Genomic DNA, 6,066 nt, shown 5'->3' on the forward strand with positions numbered 1-6,066 from the left:
GTGAATGTTAAATCTTTTCTTTTCTTTAAAGAATTTTATATTCTTCAGAGCATCACAACTTGAATAACATTTGCCAAGGAGTATTGCTAAGTTTACAATTTTCAGCTCATACAATGAAATACTTTTGGTTTTGGATGATGATGATTTAGTTGAAAAGAGCAGGGTCACTAGCTACCGTATAGTTTTTTTTGTTTGTTTTTTTTTAATTTGGGTACGTCCAGTTTTAAATCTTAGTTGTGGGATGCGGAGTCTTCAGTCTTCGTTGCAGCATGAAGGATCTTTAGTTGTGGCATGCAAGCTTTTAATTGTGGCATGTGAGACCAAGTTCCCTGACCAGGGATCGAACTCGCACCACCACCTCCACTCCCCCCCACCCCCGCCTCCCCCAACCCCGAATTGGGAACACAGAGTGTTAGCCTTTTCATACTGTTCATGGGGTTCATGGAGAAAGATTGAAGGCGGGAGGAGAAGGGGAAGACAGAGGATGAGATGGTTGGATGGCATCACCGACTTGATGGACATGAGTTTGAGTAAGCTCCAGGAGTTGGTGAAGGACAGGGAAGCCTGGCGTGCTGCAGTCCATGGGGTCACAAAGAGTCGGACATGACTGAGCGACTGAACTGAGTGTTAGCCACTGGACCACCAGGGAAGTTGCTACCATGTAGTTTTTTTTTTTTTTTTTTTTTAACCATGTAATTCTTAACTTTTGAGGATCTTGAAGAAAAATACCTGTTGGTTTGAGCATCTCTGGTATCTCTGGACTACTAATCAGTTTAATATAAAGACAGGCATTGTAGTAAGCATAGTATACTGTCTTAGCCTGTATAATGTTGGAAAGTTAATTCTTTGCTAATGGAGTCACAAACAGCTAGCCAAACAGGACTCGACACAGCACAGCAGCAGTGGTAATCACTCCTGACAGCTTAACTGTATCGTAAGCCTTTTATATTATCTTAAAGACTGATAAAAATTGACCAGTGTTTAAATGCAATCAAATGTGTGGGCTTAAATGGGCACGCTTTCTGAGTGATTGTTAAAAGATAGACAGTCTTTCCTACCCTGATTAAACATGGAGCTAGTGAACTTCAGTTTGCAGTTCATAGTTGGTCTCTGGTGGAAATGTGTTGAGTAAGAGGAAAATTGATTATATTCGTTGCCCTATTTATCACAGACATCATATTTTCCTTTATCTCCTAAAATGATAGTGTTCTAGACCTGGAGACCTCTGATGGACTCCTATTAAGTACAACTTACTGTGACTGAGATGGTACAGCGTCAGCCACTCGAAGCTTAGCTTGATTTAGATGTAGGGTTTTCCTTTATAGTTTGTGGATTATTGAATGCCTTATACCAGTGGTCAATATTACCTACTTCAGGTTTAGTTCAGTCAGTATTCCTTTTCTGAAAATTGAAGGTAATATTAGGTTGTTCAGGACTTTTATTTACAAATTAATATCTTTGGGTAGAGTGTTGATTATTTTTCTCTATATTCTCTAGACTCTAGAAGCTTTAATATTTGGACAAAGCAAAGGTTTTGTGAGAGATTTTGGTGGACTAACCACAGTTATGATTTGACTTTCAGAGACCCAAATGAGGCAGGTACTTGGGTGATAAATTGATATCAGTTGAAAAGTAAGAAAATCTCTCCCCTGCTCCCAGTATTCGTTGTTAACTGTTTATAAAGAATTTATTTCCTGAAACAAAGATCTGAAAGTAAATGTCCTTCAGCCAATAGATCTCCAAAACAATTATCACTGCTTTAGCTCTTCCTTGGTTTGCTTGGGTTTCTTCCCTGCCACTTTCTGACCCCTAATCAGTACTTTTGGGAAATAAAAACTCCTTATAAAGTGATTGGGGAGATTTGTTCGAAAACAGGAAAAGAAATGTTCATTAGGAGAAACTGTTGTAAAATATACAATATAAGGACTTAGCCATTTTTTATAGAGTTTGTATATACTGTTATGACTCCTTCAGTGTGAAACCTTGCTATATGATTTTTGTTAAATGTGAATTCAACTGTTCTGAGTGGTGGTAGTTGATAGGGGTAAATACCTGTGAGACAACTTCAGGAAAAAAATCTTCAGTGAGTACATCTACAGTCTTATCAGTGTCTTTTTCCTAGCACTAGCAATAAGGGATAAAGAAAAGGAGCTTCATTGGCAATATTTCTTTGTTTTTGTAATTTGGAATATGTTTTGGTGTTGATGCTTTGATTTCCTGTCTTGGATGTTGGCTTTGGAAACTAAACAGTTAAAGCATCATGATTTGAGAGGAAACTAGCTCTCATGAATGAAGGCAGAGTTTGGCACTAGGCCAGAATAATGGGGGTGATAGTTAGGGTGGGGAGACTGACTGACTTTTGTACCACAAATGACTTTTAAAAATTAAGAGATAATCCATGTCCTGAGGTTACAAACCGGCTACAACTGGTTTTTCTCCCCCCCGCTCCTGCCCCCGCTAGGCATCATGGGTAAAAGTAAGCATCCCCCTGTTTCTTTTGTTTAATATAACAGTACGCCATGTGATTGGCAGGGCAGTGCCCGCTTGGAAACCGGGTTTGTGCAGGTCTCTCAAGGGGGCTGGCACGTATGGGGCCGCCCCTGTGCTATAGAAAGAGCTTCTCTTACGATAGAAGAGAGAAAGGGAACCTCTCCCCCCTCCCCCCAAAACAAAACAAAAACCTAAACCCATCTCTTATTCCTTTTTTCCCTCCTTTTTCTGTTTCCCCCCCTTTCTTGTCTCCAGCTTTCCTGGCAGCTAGAGGAGGGAGCAGAAAAATGTATACCTGTAAGTACATTTAACTGTCTTGCCCCAGCCCCCTTCTTTCTTTTTCTAAAAGCAGAAACTGAATTCTTCACAACCTTTTCCTCACTATATGTAGAAGGTTAGATATGCTGAGGTTTCTGATGGAATTGAAGTAATAAATACCATTGCTTTTAAAAAATTTGTTGCGGAATAATTGTTCTCATACAAAGCCCCTTTTGATTTGGATTCTCAACCCCTCTGCTTCATCTTTTTGCTTTTTGTAATGGTTTCTGGATTCTAGTTTTCTTTGAGCTGAAGCTGTGAGAGGAATGTTATGTTAAGGTCTTCTTTTTCTTTTTTAAAATTTCTTTTGTCTATAGCAGTGATGGTTCTAGCTCCCCCTTACCCTCACTACCCACCCCCCCCCTTCCATGTCAGCTCCAACCCTGCTCTGTGAATGGAGTCGACCAGCTGACTGAGTGCTGGCATCATGCCAGGGGCTGCGAAGCAATGAGAATGTGCGCGCGCTCGCGTGTGTAAGTGTATACAGAACACAAAGGGAAAGGCCTGCAGTCTAGGAAATCACGGACTATTATATAAGGAAGTCTGCGTCATCTCTGCTTATTTGGGCTAATGGACCAGGAAAAGGGGAAGGCTTAGAGCAAGAAAAATACCCTTTTGATATAAATACACACTTTTTTCCTAGCCATCCTTATTTTTTTTAAAAGATACTTTTGTTGTGGCACAATGAGAGCTTCTCTGTCCAGGTGGTAGTGACCATGTTCCTAGTGAGGTGTAGCTCTTGGGACTTGAAGCAGTTTGTTCTGACTCTTCTTCTTGTCCCAGTGCAGAGGTATGTGTGTGTGAGGAAGAGGGGTGACTGGAGGAGAAGTGCCTCCTGAATTAACAGCTGTAATTTGTTAGATACTTTTTTCGAAACTGTTTCAAATCATTCAGGATTGCCAAGAGTATGGGGTGGAGGGGAGGTGCTCTTAAGGAGAAGCAAAAGGCCGGGTCGCAGAGCAAATTATATATTAGCTTTTCCTTTGAATCCGCCCCCCATATTTTCTTTATTTCTTGTTGTTGTTTTATTTAGTACATTATAAAAATGCAGTAGTCTCCCCCTGCCATCTGCTGCAGTTAGGATTGTTCAAAGAGAAGGTCAAATAGTTCTTGAAAGGGAGAAAAAAGGAAAGATCTAAGCTTCCAGATATTGCAAGTGTTACAGTTTTGGAATTCAGTTGGCATGATTGTATCTTTCATTGGTCATTAAGAGCTCATTTAGAAATTATATTTCAACTTACCACTGTTCCTTTTTTCTTAGTTTCTCTTTATGTGCTTCTTAGATGTGTTACATATATATGAACAGCTCTTGTGTTAAATGGAAATGTGAAATAAAGTATATTAGTGAATAAAAGAATGTCATACTGGGACTTCCCTGGTGGTTCAGTGGCTAAGGCTTCACACTAGCAACGCAGGGGGCCTTGGTTCTGTCACTGGTCAGGGAACTAGATCCCACATGCTGCAGTCAAGACCTGGTCCAGCCAGTCATTTTATGTAAGTTTATTTTTGCTCCTGCCTGACTATTTGGAATGATAGTGCTGATGTACAGTAAGTAGATAAGGAGAGTTTGGAGTGAGAGAACTTTTGAACTAGTTTATCCTGTAATAGGGGCTCCTCAGGTGGGTCAGTGGATAAAGAATCCTCCTGCCATGCAGGAGATGTGGATTCAGTCCCTGAGTGGGGAAGGTCTTCTGAAGGAGGGCGTGTCGACCCCCGTCCAGTATCCAGTATTCTTAGCTGGGGACTCCCATGCACAGATGAGCCTTGGGGGCTATAGTCCTTAGGGTCGCAAAGAGTTGGACACGACATCCTATAATAAGGTTTGTCTTGTTGCAGTCTAGAGGAAACTGCTTAATTCAGTCTTTTTGATTCTTTTTAAAATTTTATTTATTTTTGGCTGTGCTGCGTCATTGTTGCTGCGCATGGGCTTTCTCTAGTTGCAGCAAGCAGGGGCTGCTTTCTAGTTGCAGTTTGTGGGCTTCTCATCTCACTGACTTCTCTTCTGGAGCTCAGGCTCTAGAGTGTGCGGGCTTCAGTAGTCACAGCCTGCGGGTTTAGTTGCACTATAGCATGCGGAATCTTCCTGGACCAGGGAGCGAATCCATGTCCCCTGCTTTGGCAGGTGGATTCTTAACCTCTGACCACCAGACAGTTTGGAGTCTTTTGATTCTTTGTATTATAGCTCATGAATTTGTGTTCTTGCCAAGTTTTCACAAGCAACAATATTTTAGTATACTGTGTATATTTTTCTCTTTGATACGTAAGTTTTGGTGCAAGTGTTAGGAGGTGCATATGAATTTGTACTTTGAGGGTTGCTGGTTGGGACTTAGCAGAGTGGCTAGCCTGCTTATTCCCTAGTCTGCCCTCAGTTATTTCCCCACCACAAGTAGCTGAGGTCTACTCTTCCAAATGTCTCTTTTGAATTAAGAGAGATTCCCCCCCACCCCCACTGTTAGTTGAATACTAGAAGACAAAATAGCAACAGAGACCAGCCTAGCTCAAACATAGAGGCTTGAGAAAGATTCATTCAGAGTTGTGAGATTCCCTAGTTCTTAGAGGTAATAATAGCGTTTTTGAGTTAATATTATCCTCTTACACTATTACTTTGTAATCCCCTCCATGGGAACCAGCCATTTTACAGGTGTGTAAATATGATATTGTTTTAATTCTATGTGATGCTTGCTTATTAGACTGATAGGTTTCATAGAATATCTTTTTGCAGTCTTTAACTTGTAACTTTTCTCTTTTGTACTGGGAAGCAGATTAGTAGGGATAATGTTATGGTTAGATAGTTATATAATCAGTGTTCAGTTCAGTTGCTCAGTCGTGTCTGACTCTTTGTGACCCCATGAATCGCAGCAGGCCAGGCCTCCCTGTCCATCACCAACTCCCAGAGTTCGCCCAGACTCACGTCCATCGAGTCAGTGATGCCATCCAGCCATCTCATCCTCTGCCGTCCCCTTCTCCTCCTGCCCCCAATCTCTCCCAGCATCAGAGTCTTTTCCAATGAGTCAGCTCTTCGCATGAGGTGGCCAAAGTACTGGAGTTTCAGCTTTAGCAATCATTCTTCCAAAGAAATCCCAGGGTTGATCTCCTTCAGAATGGACTGGTTGGATCTCCTTTCAGTCCAAGGGACTCTCAAGAGTCTTCTCCAACACCACAGTTCAAAAGCATCAATTCTTCGGCGCTCAGCCTTCTTCACAGTCCAACTCTCACATCCATACATGACCACAGGAAAAACCATAGCCTTGACTAGAC

The 6,066-nt window shown here is 41.5% G+C and overlaps 1 protein-coding gene across 1 annotated transcript in view; it reads left to right on the forward strand.

Moving 5' to 3' along the window:
- Positions 1-655: 655 nt before the first annotated feature.
- Positions 656-6,066, forward strand: part of GATAD2B (GATA zinc finger domain containing 2B) — a 55,798-nt gene continuing 50,387 nt past the window's right edge. The window contains exon 1 of the mRNA XM_010838394.1: positions 656-2,787. The gene's annotated coding sequence lies outside the window, so the exon portion shown is untranslated. The remainder of the gene's footprint in view (positions 2,788-6,066) is intronic.

The sequence above is a fragment of the Bison bison genome, unplaced genomic scaffold (genome assembly GCF_000754665.1).
Source record: "Bison bison bison isolate TAMUID 2011002044 unplaced genomic scaffold, Bison_UMD1.0 scf7180017864093, whole genome shotgun sequence".
Lineage (NCBI taxonomy): Eukaryota > Metazoa > Chordata > Mammalia > Artiodactyla > Bovidae > Bison > Bison bison.